The sequence below is a fragment of the Tasmannia lanceolata genome, unplaced genomic scaffold (genome assembly GCF_043159265.1).
Source record: "Tasmannia lanceolata isolate RefF3 unplaced genomic scaffold, GAP_Taslan_0.1 ptg000007l, whole genome shotgun sequence".
Lineage (NCBI taxonomy): Eukaryota > Viridiplantae > Streptophyta > Magnoliopsida > Canellales > Winteraceae > Tasmannia > Tasmannia lanceolata.
In genome coordinates this window covers 16,040,418-16,065,032 of record NW_027518684.1, presented here as the reverse complement: position 1 = coordinate 16,065,032, position 24,615 = coordinate 16,040,418, and the positions used below count along the sequence as shown (strand labels likewise).

The 24,615-nt window shown below is 37.2% G+C and overlaps 2 long non-coding RNA genes across 2 annotated transcripts; one reads left to right on the top strand and one right to left on the bottom strand.

Moving 5' to 3' along the window:
- Nucleotides 1-211: 211 nt before the first annotated feature.
- On the bottom strand, nucleotides 212-9,877 carry LOC143881056 (uncharacterized). Its single transcript, XR_013251844.1, has 3 exons — nucleotides 9,612-9,877; nucleotides 9,010-9,134; nucleotides 212-528 (listed from the first exon to the last, which is right to left on the bottom strand). It is a non-coding gene; the product is annotated as an uncharacterized LOC143881056 (long non-coding RNA).
- A 7,034-nt stretch (nucleotides 9,878-16,911) lies between these two features.
- Nucleotides 16,912-23,581, top strand: LOC143881055 (uncharacterized). Its single transcript, XR_013251843.1, has 4 exons — nucleotides 16,912-17,005; nucleotides 17,991-18,119; nucleotides 20,578-20,745; nucleotides 22,923-23,581. It is a non-coding gene; the product is annotated as an uncharacterized LOC143881055 (long non-coding RNA).
- Nucleotides 23,582-24,615: the final 1,034 nt, after the last annotated feature.

The window sequence follows — 24,615 nt, the reverse complement described above, 5'->3', positions numbered from 1 at the left end:
GAAAACACAAAAAACAACCCCTAGACTATGTAAAAATAGGTATATGACCTCCATGTGAAACTTCAATTGGCAGAAAATCAAGAGTAATGATTTACTGGAGAATCTGTCAACATATCTTCTTCGTGAAGATTGGCAAACTGGTAAACACTTTGGATTGCAGAAGTCAATAGCAATGTCAAACCTTGGGTGTTAACTGAATCGACCAACAACAATCGGTGAATGAAATTAATAAATGAATTTTGATATCAGTTGACAAATATGATGGTTGCTATACGTCCAGTCAATGACGTTATTATTTCCTGAGATAGGTATTCACAGTGAATTTTTTGATCATACACACAGGTGTGGACGGAACAATGAAATCTAAAAAATAAAAAAGGATATGCATAATGACATAAAAAGGATGTAAAAAAGACTAACAACCTGCGTTCTTTGCTTCTTTAGCCGCATTCGTCTCTAGATATTTTTTTCATATGCAGTGGCTTTGGTAGCTTTTGCTTAGCAATGGCCTCGAAGTCTTCGAAGAAACTAAAAAAGAGGAAGACAAATTAGACTCTCTAAAGTGCATTTTGTAAATGCAGTTCTATCTGAGAAATTAAAAGCATTTTGAACATAAATGTATTTACTTCTTTTTTGAAGAAGTGGGGAGGAACTGTAATGAAAATTTTAAAAAGTAATGTATTTAGATTAATTTTGAAATCTCCCCATAATGAGCTCGAAGAATTTGGAGAAACAAGAAAAGAAAGACAAACTGGATTCTACAAAATGCAATTTGTAAATGGAGTTCCATTTGAGAAATTAAAACATGAATGGAAACTATTCAAATTGCAAAAGCATTTAAACACGAATGCATTCACATTTAGACTAAGGAGCAAGGAGAATCTAAAAGTATTATATAGAGAAATATAACCCTGAAAAGAAGAAATCAAAGCAAGATACTGATAAAATGCAGTTACTAAATATTGAACATGAACAGTTTCACATTGCTTGAATCATAGCAAGATACATGGTTATGGATCATATGAACATCCCCTAGCAGAGACTGCAATCACTACAAGAAAAGTAGCTTTTACCGATGTTCTGTTACCGACGTTCGCAAAAAATGACCCTAATATTATATATGCACCAACGCTAATAAATAGAATGACGGTGAAAGGGTTATTTATTTACCGACGTTTTAGGAAAGTCACTAAAAGTGAATATTGACCGACGTTTTATAAATAAAACATCGCTAATTAATTTGATAAAGGCGTTTATATTAACCGACGTTCATGTGTGTCGCTGAATATGAGAACCAGCGGCATCTTTTCTAAAACGTCGGTGAGTAGAAATAAAAAAGTCGCGCTAGGTTTCCCTTTTCTCTCCTGCGCGAAAGTCCCCTCATATTCCAGATTTTTCATTTTCCCTCTATTAGGGTTAGTCGAAATTAGAGTTGTTTTTTTTCAAAATTAGAGTTGTTTTCTCGCCTTCACGCTCAAAGCCCTCTCGATTAGGGTTTTAGGCTTCTTTTCCACCCTTATTTCGTTGTTTGCTGACGCTCAAAGCCTCTCAAAAATAGGGTTTTTCGCCTCTCAAAAATAGGGTTTTTCTCGTGGCTAGAAGTGATCGGAAAGGAAGCTTTCTCTGCAACTTTAATGGAGGATTAGACTTGAATCTGTGATCTTGATCGAGTTGAAGTTGAAGCAAAACACTTTCAAGGTAAACATCATCTTTTTGGTGTCAATCATTCTCTCTCTTCTTTGATTTACTTTGGTTTGGGTTTTTTTGGTTTTGAGTTTTCTCTTCAGCTTTGTTCGGTGGGGATTTGGGCTGGCTTTGAGTTTGGGTTAGGGTTTCGGTGGGGATTTGGGTTGGCTTTGAGTTTGGGTTAGGGTTTCGGTGGGGATTTGGGTAGGCTTTGAGTTTGGGTTAGGGTTTCGGTTGGGTTAAGGTTGTGATTCCGGTGGCGATTTGGGTATGGCTTGGGCTTTCAATTGAGATCTAACCTAGGGTTTCGACAAAGTATCACAGTCTATCTCTTTGTATATTCTAACCAGCTTTTCCTTGTAAAACAGCACTATCAAAGGTGAAGTTTCAAATGCCTTGCCTGCCACTATCTTTTCCCATGAGATTCCCAAATGACTGTTATTCTGCTCATCTGTTTGTTCATGAATGGAATTGATGACATTTTTTAGGAGCAAATCCAATTGCTTTAAGTGTCTTTTGGGCAAAGTCAATGTGGCAAATGCTATTGTAATGTCATGGGAAGCTACCTTTTATGAGAATAAAATCAGCTCATCATTTAATATTCAGATACTAATGATGTCATCTAGTCAAGGCTGTTAGACATCAGTGCTACATTTGCTTGCCATTTTCTCTCTGAATTTTTCCTTCTCATTGAGTGAATAAATGCAGTGAGGAAAAAACATCCAAGGGTTAGTGTTGGGTTCTGCCTGGGAGTTTTATAACATTCTAATGTAGGGTGTCCAACCAGCTTTAATTTTGGTTTAGTCATTTGAAAGTTGAATTCATATTTTAGAAACTAAAATAAAATTTCCCAGTCAGTTAATAACATGGAGTAACTAGCTGAGTTAATCCTTTGGTTTTTTAGGGTTTCATGTTCTCTTTTAAATTAAGCTTGGTCAATCAATAGGGTCTCCATATTAGAAACTTCCTCACCCTTGGATATTAATTGAAAAGAAGAAAATGTGAATTAATTTGTTGAAGGATCTTTCCGTTGTTTCTAGTGAGTTTCCTTTTACAGGCATTCAACTTTCTTTTAGTTGATAGTTTTTGTACTAGATTGTAATGGTTGCGGCCTATTTTAGTTTAACTTAAATCATCGAAAGTCTAGTGCAGAGATAATTTGATAATTGAGTGGAAATTTTTTGTTATATTCTCCTGAACTCTTGTTTGGTGCTTGATCTTGAGACTGTAAGTGAATTTTCGGATAGCTACAATTTTAAGATTTGGGAGTGCTAGAGGACCAATCTATTGGGTATCTTCACCTCCCTTGACAGCAAGGAGCATGTTAAGCTATACCTATGGAATGACCCAAGAAGGTTGTTTGAATTTCAAGAACAAGAGACCGAAGAGATGATTAAACAGGAAACAATTCATGGGTGTCTAAAAGAGTTATATCCAAACTGGAAACAATTCATGGGGATCTAAAAGAAGTTGAGTCAACTTTGGGTTTATTGCCCCGTTGCTTAGAAACTAGAATTCTGGCAAAATTTTCAAAAAGACTTGCATCTTAGTCAATGCCACAAAGTTCGCATTAGCATTATATAGAAAGAAAGGAACATATATATTAAGAATGAGAATGAGCAACCAGCCATTTGTTTTCTCCATTATCAATTTAACCTATTGGAATGGTAGAAATCTGTTTTGCTCTTTATCTTCCTTTTACATGTAACATGACCCTACCAAAGTCTACGAGTGTTAAACTCATAGCATCCCTCCACTCATCTGTACTGTTTTTTAATAACTTTCGTGTTTCATTCTCTTTTTAATCTTGAATAACTTGCAAGTCGTGCATCACACGGATGGTCCTCTTTGTACCTGAGACATTTCAATGTGTTTCATTGTTACCGAAGTGTTGATAAGTTATCCTGCTATGTGTTTGTTAGTGCTTAATTTCTTCATGGGCTTGCAATATCCAATAAATATATCCCTACTGTACGAAATGCCAACGTTTCCTCTATCTCTAAGAAAATGGGCTGTGCAACATTAGTATCATGCTGTTAGTGCTAAAATCTGTGAACACTTTGAATTGCCAAATAAAATAATATTAATGTTCAACATTCTATTTGATTCTTGGTTGATGCAATGCTGGGCATAGAATTCAAAGTTACGTCGTCGTCGTTTTGGGTATTAGGTCAAAGTCATTGGAACCATATAAATTAAGGGTCTTAACATGCAATTTCATGAGTACAATAAGAAGCCAGTCCAAAGGTTTTGAATGGAATTTACAGGTTTAAGTTTGCCTCATCATGTCCATGGAGATGATTGTTTATTGTGTAATGTCATTATGACAATAGTAGCATGAACAAGTTCAAAGTCAATTTATAGGCTTATAGGGTATTTCCAACAGTGGAGGATAATATGATATCGTAGGATTAATAATGTGATGCTGGGCTTAATATCTTCAGAAATTGATTTTCTTCTTTCCATATGAATAAGGTTTTTATAGACAACAGTAGCCTTTTATCTCGTTTACATATAAAAGAAGATTTTTATTATCCAACTGAGAGCATTTCCCATTGCATTTAGGCACTTAAAAAATTATTTATTTTATGAACATTTGAGTTGAGATTATCACTTAAAAAATTGTACATAGAAATCATGACCCTTAATAAATAATCTGAAAGCTTTCATTTCATGGTTTAAATGGTCTTGGAATTTGGTTTCAAGGACACTTATATATTTTTTGTCTGAACTCCCATTTTGAGAAGTAGGCATTAGTTTTTTTTTTTTTTTTTGTTATGTGGAATTCATTTTTAAAAAAAAGAAGAGAGTTCTTCCTGTTTAGTGTCCTTGGCCCAGAAAGTCAGCTGCAAGTTGAGATTCATTTGGATTTTTTGTCAATATGGTGGTTCGTTCAAGAGTTAATAAAGTGCTTCTTTCTTTTCAAAGCTATTAGGTGTTTGTCTAAAAAAAAGGATTCAACTTGTTATCCCTCTTCTTAAGACATTTGTTCTTCTTGGCTGATTGTTTTTAAAAAACAAAGAGATAGTTGAATAAGCTGTTGGATGTTATTTTTCGTAATCCTTCATTTAGTGGTGTCTATCAAATGCTCACGTATGCATCTTTGAGTGTGAAATTAATTAATTCTTCTTTCCAATCAATTCCACACGGTTGGAAATAAATAATACTATCTTATTTGATCATACAGATATTGGGCATGCAGTAGTTTAGACTTTAGAATGAATGACCTTATGTGTTTTTTAGATTATTTGAGAATCTCTTCTCTTTATTCATTTCATTCATGGTCTGTACTGCGTAGGTATTTGAAATAAATGATTTCATTAATATCATAATCTGATAAGTTTCCCTTGTTGATTCTATGAGTCGTTCATGATAAGCTTGTGGTAGAGATGGATTCATGCCATTGATTTTATAATTTAACAAATCATATTGTAGGTAATCCATCTTGTTGACTAATTGGTATTGAATGTTATAATCTTTTATGCCATGTATTTGATGGGCATTAGTAAAGTCAAGCAGAATATGATGTTAGGAATAGAACCTCAAACAATAGGGTGTCCTTATGGTACAATTGTTTTTCTTCTTTTGGGGATATTCTTTGCACATTCTTTAAGATTATTTCTTAGGTTTATGACCATTAGTTAAAAAAATATAGAAGTAGCGATCTTATCTATTAGCCCAAGGATCTGTCCTCATAACTACTTGAAGATTCACCTCTCTCTCTCTCTCTCTCTCTCTCTCTCTATACGAGTACATGTGCATTGCTCATCATCAAAGCTCCACCCATGACAACAGTTTGGCCTTTACACCATCTAACACTTACCTAGTAAGGCCACCATTACTCTTCCTCTTCCATGTTTGATGATCAAAAGATTTAATATTCTGCTCTGTTTTCACTTACAAGAACTAGCAAAATTGGATTTCAACATCGTTCAGTCGTTGCACCAAGGAGAGCTTAGAGCCATATCCTTTTACTTCCTATAAAAGAAGGCTTTAGTGTCTCATTTAAAAACAATCTCTTAGTAGCGTCTAGGACTCTAGGATTTTGGATTTGTATTCTTCCTTGTCCCTTTCAGTTCCAACTAAGTGGGGGCATACTAGTTCGGTGTTGGACTTTATTTTCATGTGGCCACTTGCAATAGTGGGGAAATAAAATTCTTTAAAATAAAGCCTTAATAGGCTTGCCTTGCCTAATTTTTTTTTTTTTTACCTCATTACATTTGTCCCTATGTTTCCTAATTTGAACATTTGCATCTTCGTAATTTGATCATTCGTCATACCAATTAGTCTCAACTAGATCTCCTACTGACTACTCTGCATGGAACAGATGTGTTTAAGAACTTCAAAGACGAGGAGGGGACATTTGGCCAATACGTAGGTAAAGACATAAGGGGAATGATGGGTTTATATGAAGCTTCACACCTCAGAATAGATGGCGAGGATATACTTGATGAAGCTTATGACTTCACCTCCAAGCACCTTAAGGCTTCATTGACAGTTATGGAACCGGACCTCGCGGACCTAGTAAGACATACCTGTGGACCCCGATCCGGGAACGACGGTGAGGGAACGAGTCCCTACCACCCTCTGGATCATCCACGTGTGAAGGAGAGCTCTACCAAGGAACTCTCAAAACGGATGCCATCCTCATAGCATAGCACGAGTAGAAATTCCCAGCAACTATTTCAAAAGAGGATACAAGCTCAGCTTGTACAACTTTCAAGAAATGATAATTCCGCCAGTAGATTACTAAGGCAACGCTATAGAGACTATTCTGCTTTGATTAAACGCATCCTTTTGAGGACTACCCTAGTTAAGCAACAGTATGATATCTGCTTTGAGAATTCATCACTGCAGAGCATCCACCCACAGAAGTTAGAAATTTTTCAGATTCTGTCCCACGCCAGTTTCTAACACTTAAAAATGCTATCCATAGAGTTCACACACTCCTACACACACACGCACATGCCGCTACCTTGTAATCAATTGCACACAGACACAAACATAATTTTCATAACCCATGAAATCCATTTACAAAATTCAAATCTAAATCAGAGCTAAAAGAAATATGAGCGGAATATTGAGCTAACGAGGGCTAATTCATGGACTGCACTGTGGAAGAACTGGGCTAGATTCAGGGGCTGAATTTAAATGTTAAACATGGCAGCGACACGGACAGAATCTATGCTAAAACAAAGGGCAGGATTGGGTGCAAATCTGAGGCAGCAACATGGACATCATCTATGCTAAAACAGGGGCAAGATTGGGTGCAAACCTGGGGCAGCAACATGGACAGCATCTATGCTAAAACAAGGGCAAGATTGGGAGCCAACTTGGGGCAGCAACATGGACAGCATCTATGCTAAAACAGGGGCAAGATTGGGTGCAAACCTGGGGCAGCAACATGGACAGCATCTGTGCAGAAAATGAGCTAAACCTGTGCTGAAAACAAGGGATGAAATGTGATAAAACAGGGCTGAACTATGCTTAAAGAGAAAGGCTGAAATGTGCTAACACAGGGGGCTGAACTCAAGGACCAAATCTCATCATCATACCACCCTACTTTGTTGAGGTTATACCACGATCAAAACTTGAACGGGCTAATTGGGGAAATGACAATAACACCACTAAGCTCTTGGAATTAACATCAATATATTCTGTGTTATGATATGCTAATAAGATGATGCTTCAAGCTCACCCGATCTTTTAATATTCAAAAGAAAATCGACATATTCCAAACAGCCAAGTGTTATACAATTTGAACCATTTCTATCTAATTCATAGGATGCATCAGCTACAAAACAGCAGCTACACACTGTAGGATATCACATTCACTTATATAAAGTATACACAAATCTCACAAGCTGAAACAAATGTCCGTAAAAATTGCCACACAAGGTACTAGCAACTAATCACAATATCAACCCAAAACAAACAGCTGCAAGTAGTGATGTGATCTCTGTCCTAAAGCCAACTCAAGTAGCCAACAATAACAACTCAAGCTGAAATGTAATGCTCAATACCGTCTCATGCCGGAGTCAAAGCCAAATACCATGGCCCTCAAACATTGACACACTCAATACTAGCAGCCAATGGCAATCATACAAGCATCCACAAGTTGAAAATAATCTCCTCTAAAACCTGCTCAAAGCAACCTGCAAATAAGCTTCCCGGATCCACAGGGTTAAAAAGCCTCGTAGGCTTGCTCTGATACCATTTTGATATAGCATTGTCATGAGAAAATTGGGTTTTCTAATTGTCACACATTGAACTAAGTGACCGGACCTTCTCCAGGCACCCTTGTGTTATGGCTTGAACCTATCCAGATATCGAGTTCACTAAGCAATCACTATGCACAAACAATCAGTTCAAACAATGTCTAATTGTGCTTTTAGCCAACAAGCAAGAGGACAGCTCTAGAGGTTATCTTCTAGTTACTGTGGGTGATTATGACTTCTTCTAACTTGAAATTTAAATGAAAATATTCCCTCCAGGTCCAAGGGTCATGAATTGACAATTTCAATGCATAATTTTGAGTTGCTTGTAAAGTATTTGCCACCCCTTACATATGGCATTATTCAACTGGAGTTTGGCCTTCAAGTAGACATTTCCACAAACACCTACAGGGCATAATTCTTTCCTTTTTCTGTAGGGATGTCGTAACTACTGGATATGCTTATTTACAACTTTGGATTCTCAATGGAAATTGGAAAATAGCCTACTGAATCTTCAGTTCAATTATCAAGGCAAATCAATTACTAATTTGGATACTGAGAAGAGAAATATTAACCAATTTCAATCTGTCCATACAGGAACATCAAAATGACAACTGAGAGGTAATTCTTCTTCAGTCTTGGACTATGCTTTCATCCAATTCAGATCCTCTTTTCTTCATGAAATCCAGCACATATAACATATATATATATATATATATATATATATATATAATTATCCAAACAGATTTAGAGAAACAAAAACCTTGTATAATCCTCTAAAAAAAACTATAATCAATCTACAAACTATTTTCACACACAAATTCTGAAAAACTTCACATTCACCCAATATTTTGGAGAAATCTCTGAGATAATTGCATGGGAATGGAATCCAAAGTCGTAAAAGAGAGATTACGAGAGAAAAAAAAATAAAATTTAAAGAACATTCACAACATCATGTGAATAACACATCATCTAAAGGATCTACATAATAGCCATAAGATCATATCATTTGAAAGAAATTTCTTCTTCAAATGACAACGATTTCATCACAAATTCAAATCTAGTATTTTCATAAGAATTAAAAACTCAGATCAAAGTAGAATAATACCTTTTCTCTTTAGATATTCCAACACGGCACAATCTAATTTACCGTTTCTTCTCTAAGCTTTAACACCAAATCCGCAACGATGACAATGAACAAATAGCGGAAAATGATCGGATCTTAGCCCAGATCTGATCGGAGAAGAAAATGAAACTAAAATCAGAATCAAGGATTTGATCTCTGAGAATAAACCAGATCTTAAAGGTAAACCTATTTAAAGATCTATTGGAAATGATGAGTGCGATTGAATGGAGAATTGACTAAATCTGCAGTAAGAATAGCCAGATCTCTGAAAGAGATGAGAAGATGAAGGAGAAATATCAGCATTATAGCAAATTCGAAAAGAAAAAGAGAGAAAATGTGCCGATCGGTGCTTAAGTTCTGGCCAGTAGATCTGCCGGAGAAGACCATTGGAGGTAAGGAAAAAGTAAAATCTCTCTCTCTCTCTCTCTCTCTCTCTCTCTCTCTCTCTCTCTCTCTCTTTCAGCGAAAATGAGATCTCTTCCTCTTAATTGAATGAATGCTAATTCGTCTACAACTTCAGATTCGATTGGAGAAGAAGATCTGAAAGGGGAAAAATGGAAAATACTATTTCTATCAAAACTTACAGAGATTTAAGGTGATAGAATGATCGGAACATGGCCGGAGGATGATCGGAGCTAGATCGGAGGAGGAAGACAAATTTGGGGTTTCAGATCTGATTTTCTCTCTTCTCTCCTTCTCCCTCTCTCTGCTTTCTCTCTGCTTCTCTCTCTCACAACTTAAAAAGAGGGTGGATTTCCGACAACGATCGGAGAAAATGATCGGCGAGGAAAGAAAGGGAAAGAAAAAAACCAAATCTCGCTCTCTGCTCTCACTCTCTCTTTTCTCTGGATTTTTTTAGACGATAATGAATAGTTCCCTCTCTGATTTTTCATTTTTTTAATATATCAAAATAACAGTGTTGATATCCGCACATCTACTTGATGAGGCGCGCCCGCCAGTTTTGTCCTATTCAGCCCGGGCGCGCCCATCGCAGGATAATTCACCCCCCTTCTCACTCGGACATTCCCTTCCATAGATAATTCACCCCCCTTTATGCACTTCTACTACGCCTCCTTCTCGGTTCGTCCTATTTGCCAAATCAAGTTGGATTTTGCCGAAACTTTACGGGGACCTCGGTGGGACCAAAAACTGCTTCAGGGTTCAATTTGGGAACCCAACTCACCGATTTGACGAGGCTTGGTACAAGCAACTCGAACCTGGGTCCGGTCAAAATGGGGTGTCTACAATACCTTAGAGCATTCTTTTCACATGACATTGCCAAGGTTCAATGCCAACTACTACCTCAAAAACTACCAAGGAGACAATGGGAGGACAGGAGTCTTACAAGAACTAGCAAAATTGGATTTCAACATCGTTCAGTCGTTGCACCAAGGAGAGCTTAGAGCCATTCTAAAGTAAGCAATTCTGTTTCCAATTGAATTTTACTTCAGACTAATATCAGACTTTCTAACTTAATGACTTCTCCTTCCAAATTCAAGTGGTGGAAAGACCTGGGTTTGTCGAAGGAATTATGTTTTGTTAGAGACCAACCAGTGAAATGGTTCTTGTGGCCCATGGCAATGCTCTCACACCCTCAATTCTCAAAGTACAGAGTTGACCTCACAAAACCCATATCGCTCGTTTACATAATTGATGACATTTTTTATGTTTATGGGACACTTGATGAACTAATCCTCTTCAAAGAAGGAGTTAATAGGTGTGTATACAGGTTCTATTAACAAAATTTGTGGATGTAGTTACTTGTACTTGTCAATAGGTTATGCATAATGTAATGGTTGTGTATCCAAACAAGTTGTGGATGTGGATATATTTATGTGGTTGTTTGTATTCAAATGTAAACAGGTGTACACCAGATTAACACATGTGTTGTAGTGTAAATGTACCGAAATTTAGGGAGAATTAAACAATAAGTGATTTAAAAAAAAAAAAAAAAAACCAAGATTCACCGATGGTCATGTGAACGTCGCTGTATAGTGACGGACTCACATTTAGCGACGGTTATGACCATCGGTAATATTAACAACGGTTACTAAATCGTCGGAGATTCAAACCATAAATCCACCCTTATGGTTCTATCACCGACGGTCGTGGCCGTCGGTAATTATACCGATGGTCAATAAAACATTGGTGAATGGTTAATCTACACCGACACTTTATAAACCGTCGGTGTAGTTGCCATTTCCGGCATTAGGAAAAAACAATTTGCGACGTTAATAAACGTCGGTAGAAATATATACACCGACGTTTGTTAGAAAGCGTCGGTAAACACCTTTAGGCACGGTTGAATTGGCAACAGTCCATGAAACTGTCGGTGCATCATATACCGATATTTTTTGGTATATACACCGACGGTCACGACCGTCGGTGAAACTCATTTTTCTTGTAGTGAATGGGGAATTGACTCATCACTTGAAACATACAAAACCTATGGTCATGGATCAAATCCCATAGTAGCACATATGAAGTGTGTTGAAAAGAAGAAGGAAGAAACGAAAACAACCATTCTCAAATGTACGTTCACGAATCACTTATCTTTGAGCTTGTTCAAAACCTAAAGGAAATCGACCCTTGAAAATCCCATCTCAGCCCCATTAAAATTAAACCACCCCTCTTCTCCCCAAAACTTCTATTCTTAGTCATCCTTTTGCCACCCGAAAGACACTTTTATACGGTCTAGTAAACCTTCCCAACCTCCATATTCTACATTCCGTTTAAACAACTAAGAACTTCAGCCAACCCCAAACCATCTTCCATCACATCTTTAACCGATTAACTGATTAACCACCTCACTCCTTACGTTAAACCAACCCCAAGAATACTTACACCTTTGTTAATTGAAACCTATCCAAATTCCTTCGCATTTTTAATTAACTGAATTCAATTCTTGATATCTTTAACCTCCTAACAACTTTTCTTGATTCTTTTAAGAACCTTCTTATTAGTTTACCCATAGGATTCCCTACACAACATCTTCCCTTTAATTACATTAGTTTCACCCCATTTTCTCCTTTTATAGCCCTTTCCCCATCCCTTTTCCTTTTCTCACATAACTTTTCCTTCCCTATTCCTTATTTTTTCCCATTTCCCTTTCTTTCTCTCAAGAAATTAAAACTTCTGCCACGAGATTGTGCATTAGGTATCAGAGCTTCTGTTACTATGCTACCCTGTGCCAATTGGTATCAACGCTTCCACATCAATACACTACTATGAATTAGTAAAATTAATTGAAAATTTATGCATATTTTATGCATGGTTTTACGATGCACAGAAACAATTTAATGTAGAAAACTTCCATAAAATCGATCACTAAAAGTATTGTTCGATTACATTGTGATCTATGATTAATTGGATCTAGTCTTGGCTGTTCATTAGGTTGATTGCCGATAACAATAGGGGTGTTAATGGACCTAAACAGTCAAATGGATGCTATGATTCGAACTTGGACGGACAGTGGCACATTAGTGCCATTTGTAGTCACATTATGATCCTCATCATAGGATCCCAAATGTTTTTTGATTAGATTTAGAAAACTCCATAAAATCCGTTGGATAGTTCCATATCCGATTAGATGATGCGGATTTGCAAAAGTACCATCATTATTTTTGACATCAACTATTTTTTCGAAGGGTTCTTTTGTAAAAATAAACCTTATAGTATACAAATACACCCTTAACATCAAGTCTCCCTCACTGTCTCTCTTCTTTTCCATCTTCCCTCCTCTTCTCTCGTTCCCATTTTCTAACTCCTCACAGAGCTTGCCGCTCGTTGAAAATACCTTGAAATAATGTATTTAAAAGCTTTGTATTGCTTCTAGGCATATTGCATCATTTAAAAGGACATTTAGATTATTTTGAAATGGTGTATAAGTAATTTCAACCATGGTTTGACTAAAATATTTTTCTGTCTAAATTCCTAGAACTATATCTTTAGGGAAATGATTTCAGCACAACTATATTTTGACACATGCACTCATGTATCTTTTCTTTTAGCATTTAATTGTCACATAAGTGCATCTGGGGAACCGTAAAAACCCTTTTACATCTCTTTAAATACTAAAAGACAAGAAACATGAGCATCTTGTATCAAAACATGTTGGTGTTGAAATCATTTCCCTATTTTTAAATAGGCACATTTTTAAAATGAGTTGATGAGATTGCCTTAGGATATTGAAGAGGGAACAGCTTATCGTTATTGTTATACACTCCCTTTGGATTTCTACGAAATTGCCGGTCATGAGTGAACAAAATGAGGTATTTGTAGATGATCTTATTTGGCAGTATGTGAAACAACCGAATGTTGAAGCAAATAGACGATAAAATGTTGGCACCTAACAAACAACTAGAGTCTAGAATTCAGATTTTTCCAAATACCTAGAGACCCTTAAAACTTTACCCAGCCATAAAACTATGTAGGGATTTGTGGATGATGTCTATAGATTTCGTTCTCTCGGGGATTCCTGAGCCTAGAAGGATTTTACCTTCACTGCACTATTTAATTACCTTAATTAATGTAATTAAATATACTATATGTTTCAAATACTTTAGATAACTAAAAGAGATTGTTTAAATACCTTGAAAGTGTAAATTTTTCTATAAATATTAAATACCATATACGAAAATCTATATACTACGAGGAACTATAACATCATGCGATTTAAATGCATGCAGCTGAAAAATTAAAAAAGGAAAAGGAAGAGTGGCTCTAGGCCGATGCATATGACTCATGTATATAACCAGATTCATTGATACGATGGACAACCATTAGCCCTGCCATTTCAGATGGTCTGATGGCCTCGCCTGGTTCAATGACCATCGAACCAATGTAGGTGTCCACAACAAAAAAGCTAAACTCACACAATGATTGGATAATGCTAGAACCTTGACCAATATGTTATCCTCAGGGGCCCTCCAAGAAACGTTAATGCCATGTCCGTTTGAGATTATGCCAACCGATTGTGAGTCCAAAACCAATAATATGAGTCCAATTATTGGTTTTGGACTCACAATGGGTTGGCATAATCTCAAACGAACAGGGCCTAAACTATTAATTTATGTAGGTATTGACATTTCGGATGGGGCATTTGTGTGGCATGGAGCTAAGACCATGTACGTTAACTCATAGAGATCAAACATTTTCTATGTAGACCCAAGGTTAGATTATTTTGGCCCACAAAAATATGAGTAGAGAACCATACGTTATCTGCATGAATCATGTTAGTGCATAGGGCGTGCTCACTCTACGGTGGCATGGGTAGACAGATTACATGTAATTATAAAACTAAAAAAGTTATTAAAAAATCCTACACAGAAAACTCACTTTTACACACCTTCCTAAAAGATAGTTATTGGGCCCTAATTGGCTGAACTTATGCTTGCAGTTTGGATAAATGGATTTGACCACGTGAAGGAGGTAGAAATGGTCCACGGGCACAGCACGGCCCGTTTGCCACCTTGACATTGAGTCTAAATAGGAAATCAAACTTGCCCCTTAGAACGTAGGGCAAGAAAGATTCTCCGTCTCTCTAACATAGCAACGTCACCAAAGAGAAAGTGTTATAAAGGGAAGGTCCATTTGAAGAATAACTACTTCTGCATAAAATCAGGGGGCCATTATAGAAACCAGTTCCCTTGAGGAAACTTGGTGCTTATCTCCAAAGGAAATCGCTCAGTAAGGAAAGACTCCTATTAAGGGATCTCCATGCTCAAAGATATGTATCTTCTAGTCACTAGCAAGAATTACTCTTCAGTTCTCCAACTGCTTGGTTTTATCCTGTTTGTGCCAATTTCTGACTTGAGCATCGAAGTGGTCTCCTAGAGTCACAACTCTGAGTTTCTGTGAGCCCAGATCCATTACAAATTGGAGGTCTACCAGCCATTGATCGTGGAACCAGATTTCGACATCATCAGATTGACGCCAACCATGGGACTCTTCAAGTTCTAGGATGAAGAATCCTGCAAACCCTCAACCAAGCAACATCATCAGAAGGAGCTGTGTCAATCTTGGCTCCAATTCAAATTAAGTTCCTCCGACGAGGGAAAACCAACTTCCACAGGTGGAAGAATCTCCGGTGTCCACCACACAGTCGCTGGCAGGGCGTACGATGTTCATGAATTTGTCTCGGCAAGTGACTGATATAGCAGGTATACTCCAAGTTCTTATTCGTAGCATACCTCCTTTGCTAGTCATCCCGGCTATTAATGTTACTTCATGGGTCTCTAATGCCTGTGCCATCCCCGTTGAGCAAGATCAGGAGGACGAATCACCCTTGGGAAGGAACCCGAGGAGTATAAGACCGAGGAACACCACGCCAACGGCTTCTGTAACAAGCATGGTACAGAACCAGGTACCACGGTTAACCCTGTAGTTTGGAACCAAGCTACAGCAGATCTAGCACTCCCTAACCCTGTAGTTCTGAACCAACCTAGAGTTGTCACGGTGACCATACCGACACCATACTGTCATCCCGTTACCAGCCCGTGAGTCTTGGAAACTCTACCTATAAAAGGGAAACCCCCACTTCAAATTCAAGGCTATGCTACCATCTAGGTACGCTAAACCGACGACTCAACTTCGAGAACTTCTTTCTTTGCTCAGGTTTCATCTGTTTCTTCGTTTGGGTTGAGTGTCGAAGGGTTTCCCTAGAGTTCCGACTCTGGGCAGTCCTGATAACTTTCTATGAGTGCAGGACACAGGATGAACTGACCACTCTTCTCCCTCAGCAAGACCAAGAGGACAGGATCCATCCGAGCACTGAGGTCAGATCCCAGCAGCAACAATGGGACAAAATTATCTTACCTTGGGTCCTACATAGTCGGTACTTCTGTTGTACCGCCTGCCTAAACTAAACTTAACGCTTGGGCACCATATAAAAACTCATTAGTTTTTTTTTTAAAGATGAAACTTTTACACACCTTCCTAAAAGAAATGTAATGAGCCTGATCAATTTTTCTCAACAACATTTGGCCGAACTTGTGCTTGCAGTTCGGATGAATGGATCTGATCATGTGCATGAGGTAGAAAAGGTGAGTGACTGTTTTTTTAAGAATGATTCTTTTTTTTTTATGCGTAAGCTGGGGTTTAACGGGGACCCCTACCGCTATAAGAATGATTCTTTATAGCGTTGCCCTTGTGTTGCTCCCCACTTTTGTTTCAAACAAAAACTACAAGTTTGGATAAATGATCGATATTCAAATGACCTCATTTGGGTGATTCTAGGCTTTGGATCCATCAAGCCCCATCAAGCATCATCTGGAGTCGGCTAAGAAAATCTAAACCATTAATTTTTATGGTCCCGTATTCTATGCATGAGACCAAGACCTTGTGGGTTGGCTCATGATGTCCTACAAGATTAGCCGTATTGATGTCACATACATGCTCGCCCCCAACCCAGACACACAAGCCCCCAAATCCTACTAGACCCAAAAGTTACCTTTTACCATGGATTGTATAAAAGTTATTTGTTGAAAACATCTAAATTAGAGACTATCCTAGACCGGTGATCTATCAAGCCTCGTTTAGGGTTTTGACAAGAAATTCTAAACATTGACTTGTATAGCCCTTTATCTTTCCTATATGCTAGCATATCCCCTTGTAGGACCCACAAATTGCCTATATTCGTCATTCCTTGAATACATTCGAATCCAAGTGATATGACAGAATATTGTCCATTGAGTTTTCAATCGCATTCACACCCTATAGTCGTCCCTTTTTTCATCACCGGGCACCCTCGTGTCGTGTAAAATAGCAATTATATATGGATATGTGTGACAGAGAGGGGGCTGGACCAGGGAAGAAATGGGGATAAATATATTAACATACCGACTTCTAACATCTATTTATACACCAAACTACGAGTTCATTTTTGGCGATTAGGGTTTTGGATTTCCAAGGATGGGAAACCCTAGTTTCGTAGGTATGTGGAAGAAGAGGTGTAGAAGAGAAGAAAAAGGGCGAGCAGGTTCGTTTAGCAAAACCCTCTTCGTAGTTTGTTAATTTCCTCATTTTCTTCTTATCGCTGTTTCTCATCCAGTTTTTTTATATTGGGGTTTCATGTTATATCTCTTTTCTCTCCTCTCTGTGTGTATAAAACCCTAATCAGTGTATATGGATGTTATGAAACTTTGCAAACCCTGTTTTGTATTCGAAACCCTATGTCTCAAATAGTAAGAGAGACCAGATATAAGAGAGGGAGGAGAAAGCGGAAGGTTATCTTTGTTTCCGCATACATCTCTATGTTACTTTCTCGATTTGTGGTTTATGTTTGTGTGTGTGTGACAGAGAGGTTCTCTTTGTTTCCGCATGCATCTCTATGTTTCTTTCTCCATTTATCGTTTTTTTGTGTGTGTGTGTGTGTGTGTGTGAGAGAGAGAGAGAGAGGATATCCTTGTCTCGACATACCTCTGTATGAGTTTCTTTCGTTTTCTGGTTTAGGTCAGTAACCTATGCAATATGGTCTATTCTTTTTTTCTTTTCTTTTTTTATTTTTATCATTTATCTCTCTCGTCTCTCGTGTCGTGCTCTATAATAATTTTCTATTTTATCTGGATTGTTATTTTCACTAGAGAAATTATATGATGCCCGACCCTCAAAATGTAAAGGGCAGAAGGAGACAAAACCTGCTGCATTGGTTTTTGAACCAAGGAAAAGTAAAAAAACGGTGCTTTCCCTGGGATTAAAAATCAAGGGAGAGAGGGTTTGTCTCTATCCGCCCTTTATTTTGACGGTCGGGCATCATATAATTTCTCTTTTCACTAGGCTATTCTTTTTTCATTGATGCATGTGGAGTATCTATTCTGTCGTTGCTTCTTCATACCCCTCTCTCGCATTGTGTATTGTGTCGATTTTTTTGTTCTACTTAGTATTTTTGGAAGATTAATGTTTTTAGAACAATTTAAATGATGAGGCTCATAAGATTGTGATGTTTTTGCTGTTGTAACAAACAGGTACACAAGGTTGTAGGCCAGCAAAGTCATGTATGCCAAGAGTGAAAATGAAGCAGGTGCAATTGCTCTATTAATGGAATAGGTGCAATTGCTCCGTGAATGGAACAGGTGATATAGGAAAAAATAAAGGTAAATTCCTCAATAAGATGGTAATGTTACATTTAATAAACTCTACTTTGCAATTATTCCGTGGGCTTTGACTTTTAAATATTTTTTGACACATGCTTAAATAATTGAAGTTGTTGACACAAATTGTCTATCTATGGTGTATGGGCACATCTGTAATATATACTAAGCAGCTAACTTTCCATGTATCATTCATTTTTTCGAAGAAAAGTTTTTCTCTTGAAATTCGGTAGAAGTATTTAATTAGTCGGTATATGAATTCAACTTCGTTGAATAAATGGTCAGTTAGGTATGAGAAAATCTCACCCCTTAGTGGTGTTTTTAAATTTCTCCTGTGGCTGGGTTAATACTACTTTTAGGTCCCTCTCCCATTTATTTTACTAATAATTTCTCTTACCATTACTAATTGCAGTAATTATTGGGAAGAATATATATATTTTTAAATTATTTTCCTAAAAAGTCAGTTACTGCTAATTGCGCTTTTCTCTACTAATTTATCTTTCCCCTAATTATAGGATTTATTGGCTCACTAATTTTACTTGACATTAGTTTTGGGATTTATTGTGAGACGTCCTTACCTTACCTTACCTTACCTTCCATGCTTTTTGGCATTTTGACGCTATCAAATTGTCACCTTCAAAATCGTACTATTCCACTTTTTTTCCCCCCTCCCAACAAGAGCAAAACATTTCTAATGATCTAAAAACCCAAATCTTAGAAGATGTAAAGCCACTGAGAAAAAGGTTGGACAAACTTCAAAAGCTTAAGTTTGAGTTTTAGGTTGGCACGCTTCTTTTGTTGTTATTTTTTATATTCCTGTCTATAGGGTTGCACTCTTCTTTTGTTGTGATTTTTTATTCCTGTCTATAATCTAGAGACATCTCTCTCTCTCTCTCTCTCTCTCTCTCTCTCTTGAATGGATCATCTAGAGAGAGATCTCTATTTCTCCTTCCAAAAGAGAAGGTGTTTTGCTTCTTCTTCTTTTTTTAATTCTTTTTTGACAGATAAGAAATGGAAAATTTTAGGGTGTGTTTTTTCGAATAAAAATGAATTGGTGGGTTAAGGCTATGATTTAGCCGACACTTTGAATTTATTGCTGACTCAAGTGTCCTGCCGTGACCGACATGACACACGTGCCCACAAGTGTCGATACTCCTTTGGACACTTTTAAATGCACTGTTAGGAGTGTTCTTAATGTGCTCATATGTGGACACGCTTTTGTTCCGTCTCTAGCGTGACATTCTATTTTATTATTGGATTTGGTGTTTACCTTCATTTATAATTAACTCTTTGTTTTTAATGGTATCATTTATAATTAACTCTTTTTCTTTTACCATTCTAAAAATAAACTAAAATTAACTCTTCTTTTGACTAATATTTGTTATATCCCTCCCCTAAACCTAAAACCCTAAACAAATTCTTATTCTAATACTATATTCATTGTATCATATTCGCCTCCCTTTCTTGTTGTATATTGGAGACGGAAGAGAACTAGATTACATTGATAAATGCATTGTTATTTGATTAATGCTAAAATTTATTAGTTTATTAAATGAATATCATATTTATATTGTTATAAATTATGATAGTAATCAATAGTTTTATGCATATGTACATGTCACCATTTCTAGATTTTTTAATGTTGCCATATCAGACAACTCGTATCCGTGTCAAAACCTGACACACGAATCCGTATTGACAAGTCATGATTATATATACTTTCTATTTTCCCCATGTGCCCGTTTCTAAATTTTGGGGGTTTGTTGTGTGTCTGACACTCCGTGTCAGTGTCGACATGCAACACTTGTGTCCGTGTCCACAAATCATACGGTTAAGCACTTAGGTTTTCAATGGGAGTAGATGATTAACAGAGAGGGGGAGAGAGAGATGGGAGGTCTCTTTTTACGTGTTTATGGTCGTAAGCATCAATCTTCACACCACTTTCTACAAGGTTTGTTCTAATCTCAGCCGATTATGCCTAGTTTCTCACCACCATCTTTTACTTCATTGAAGACGATGCAAATCCCACTAGTTTCTTGAAACATCCAAAAATCTTGATTTCTTGTTAACCTGTTCTTGATTTAAGAATTACATCCACCACCTTTGTAACCCACCTTTCCCTTTCTTTAACCTCTCACCTTTCTTGATTTTCTTCACCACCCAAATACGACTACACAAATTACTCTTTGATACCCAAAACAATCTTCTTGAAACTACCTTAACCTTCTAGTTTTTCCTAAACCAACTCGAGAGCCAATTCAAGAAATCTAAGAAAATTAACATCCACATTCCATTCAATAAAGATTTCCATTACTTTCAATTAGTTGAATCATTTTCCAACAATTCCAACAATCATTTTCAACTTTTGCATCACAATCATTTATTTTTATTTTAAAATAAAACCTCTTTTTATATTTCTAGTTTAACAAGGCAATTAATTTGGTGGCCACCACATGTGTAGGAAATCCTTTCAGTCGCTCGAGGCTCGAGATTAGAGATAAAGTCTAGTCAAGAAAAGAGAAGCAAGACGTCGTTGCCTGATTCTCATCAAAATCTAGAGATGAAACTGGAAAATGTTATCTCGCTTTATAGCTGAGCATTCAAGTGTTACAATCAGTTCACTCTTATGGTATGAAACTTCTCTCCAAGCTATAGTATTTTCTAACTTTTTTCAAGGTAGGGTTTTGAAATATGGCAACTCTAAAACCCTGTTTTGTATTTCGTTCCCATTTTAAAACCATGTGCAGCCTAAGCAACACTTCGATTATTGTCAGATGATAGTTGAAAAGGCAAAGTAAAGGGGATCTTTAGGAGTTTGTTTTAGGCACACATTTATGGGGATCCACTCAGGTCCTAATCAGATGTGATCTTAATTAGAGAATTCCTCTAATTATCCTTGATGTTTGAGTCCAAGTCTATTCTGATGACTGTGTCAAAATGTCGAGTATCCAAAACCAAAATAACACTATTGTACTTCCACTAAAAAATTTACACAATGTTTGTTACTGCCTAATGCCAAGCATAAAAATTTGCGTATTTGTTATGAAATAACTATGACCCCCTTGTGATTTAAGGATTTTGGTCCAAAAGTTCCTATTTTGTATTTTCTTTCAAAGAGAGACTAAAGGAGCATATTGTTTATGAAGTCAGTGTTTTGAAAGGTCTTACTGTTTCTGCGCTTGAGTGCATATCTCTGCTCGAGTGCAGAAACAGGGTGGACCCACATTTTTTTTTGGGGGGGAGGGGGGCGCAAAGCATTCATTTGATGGGCCCTATGATAGATAGGGTGTCTACAAAAAATCACCTCCATTGGATCATCCTAACCCGTCCATTTGTGGAGGGAAAAAATGGGCAGATTTGTGGACAAACAATATTTGTCCATTCTTCCCTCCACAAATGGACACCCTAGGATGATCCAATAGAGCTGATTTTTGGTACACACCATATCTATGACAGGGCCCATCATATGAATGCTTTGATTCCCCCCCCCAAAATGTGGGCCCACCCCAGTTTTCTGCACTTTAGCGCAGATAAGCTTTCTGCTCGAGTGCAAAACTGTTTTCCGATTTTGAAAAGTAATTTCCACAGCGTCCTTAGAGTCAACTTTTGTAAAGTATCTTTGCTCTTATTTTTGAAATGAAAATATTACCCTTATGTTAAAAACTCAAACTTGCTTTTCTAATCATTTTGAACTTACAAGTTACGTCCCGACTTTCTTCCTTCTAATAACCTCAAACAATACACTGACAGTAGAGAAGAGAACTGTTGTTGTTTCTTATAATTGTTTCTTTTTGGCGCAATAAACAAAATGCGCTGCCCTTTTTCTTATTGTTGTGGTTGGTGGTGAGAGATCAGATAGAGGAAAGGCAGTACGATTTTTTGTATTCAAAATCTTGAAAAGGAAAAGGGTAGTTTCTTTGTCCCTATTATTGTGTTGTTTTTTTATTCAAGCCAAAGGTGAGAATGTCTGCTATTCGGGAAACTCAGCCTTGTTAAGTTTTTGTGACATATGAAGCTAGGGATTTGCTACTGACGTTTGCAGAAGGCATTTCACGGATTGGCTGTTGCAGGAGAAGAGCAGCCACATAGTCTTATTGTTCAACAGATTTTGTCTTATTCTTTTAATTCATCTGATGTGGCTGCCCTCATGCAACCACCGGTTTGCAAAATGCCCTTACGATGGTCCCTAGCAAATCCCATGAAACTATATATTGTTTGCAGTCTTTAACCTTCTAATATTCTATGGAGAGTACTGTCTTCTATATATGAAACTAGGGATTTGCTAGCGCCATTGCAGAAGGCATTTCACGGATGGTCTGTTGCATCTGACAGCAGCCATCCAGGCTCTGCATCTGACAGATTTTGTGTTCATTCATTAGGTGGCTGCTGTAAGATGCAACAGACCATCTGCAAAATGCCTTTTGCGATGGATGCTAGCAAATCCCATGAAACTATAGATTGTTATTTTGTTTTTGACTAGTTTGCCTTCTGGAACACACTGAGCATCATATGCATAGTGCACGTTTCGATTTGTTGGGCTATGCTAGGTGACTCGAGCACAATTGATATTTTCAATATATAAGAAAAGATTCAATCATTTCTTTTTGGCATCTTTTCGGTAGGTTCACATATTGCATATTGGATACAAAAGTAACCTAAGAGGGGTACTTGAGCATTAAAGCGTGAAATCTTAGTTTGATCAAGCAAAAAGCCCGAGCATGTGGAGAATCATTTTTTACCGCCTTTCTTAAATCTAACGTAAAACCGTGGAGACTTATGGAGATGTTGAATTTTGTGGACTTGCAGGAATTGACGAGGGTTCAAGCTTCAGAGTCTCAGTTAAATGCGTAATGTGAGATCAAGTTCAGTTGAATCTTTGCCGCTTGTCAAAATCAGAGCCGACAATAAAAGAGAAGGAGAATAGAGTAAGGTGCAATACTATCTCCACTAGCTAAGAAGGGATTGCCACACATAGTAGCCATACAAGCGGTCTTTTGAGCCTTCATTGCCGCTTGGCAAAATTAGAGCTGACAATAAAAGAGAAGGGGCGATACATGTCAAAATCAGAGCCCACAATAAAAGAGAAGGAGCGACACATGTCAAAATCAGAGCCCACAATAAAAGAGAAGGGCTACGGGTCAAAATCTAAGCCGACAATAAAAGAGAAGGGTGAGAATTGTGATTCGTGATTTTAGAGTGAAGATGAGCCTTTTTGGATTACTTGCCTTTTTTGGATTACTTTTTATAAAAAGGGGCTAATGATATTGGCACTACCATGTTTTAATAATTGCACATTTTTTATTGGCTTTAAGGCTTCTTTTTTTTATAACTATAATAATTTTTTTACCGCTGTTTAAATAATGAAACGAAATGAGTTACTGCAATTATCTCTGCCAATATCATTTGCTGAAATGAAAGATTGTTAATTTGTTTTTGTTTTTTCATACAATACGTGCTTATAAAGAACCCAGTTTATGCAGTTTATATTGTACATGCAAACAGTAAATTGTTGATTTTATGGAATAACGAGGGTGTATGCATCTTCTCATCTCCAATTTGGAAATGCTCGGATTCCAGGTCTTTTGAGGCCCCAATACAAGTTGAATAAAAGCCCAGTGAAATGCAATTCAGTTTTACTGTTTGAAGTATGTTTCCTTGCACCCAATATCACCGTAAATCTTTATAAATTGTTATTAGTATCAAAATTAATGGGTCAAATATCTACTTCTAAAATGTTGCTTGGTTAGGCAAAATCATATGTTCAGCCCCAAAAGTAGCACAAAACTGGGAACACATTAAAATGAGCTAGATCTGTTTTAAAATTGGTTTTATTTCTTAATTATGTTGACTCTCTCTCTCTCTCTCTCTCTATATATATATATATATATATATATATGAGGAAAATGATTGTGAGCTTGAAGCTCATATAGCTTATATGAGCTTGAGGGCCCAAACACATGGGTCACACATTTTTTGTGGTGATCCAAACCATTCATTTGCAAGGCCCCATCATAGATAGGGTGTGTACCAAAAATCAGCTCCATTGGATCATCCTAACCCCTCCAAAAGCGGAGAGCAAAAATGGGCAGATTTGTGGCAAACGGTGTCTGTCCATTTTGCCCTCCACTTTTGGATGGGTTAGGATGATCCTATGGAGCTAATTTTTTGTACACACCCTATCTATGTAAGGGCCTTTCAAATGAATGCTTTGGATCATCCTAACCCCTCCAAAAGCGGAGGGCAAAAATTGGCAGATTTGTGGCAAACGGTGTCTATCCATTTTGCCCTCCACTTTTGGATGGGTTAGGATGATCCTATGGAGCTGATTTTTTATACACACCCTATCTATGTAAGGACCTTTCAAATAAATGCTTTGGATCACATAAAATGATTGTGAGCTTGAAGCTCATATAGCTTATATGAGCTTGAGGGCCCAAACACATGGGTCCCACATTTTTTGTGGTGATCCAAACCATTCATTTGCAAGGCCCCATCATAG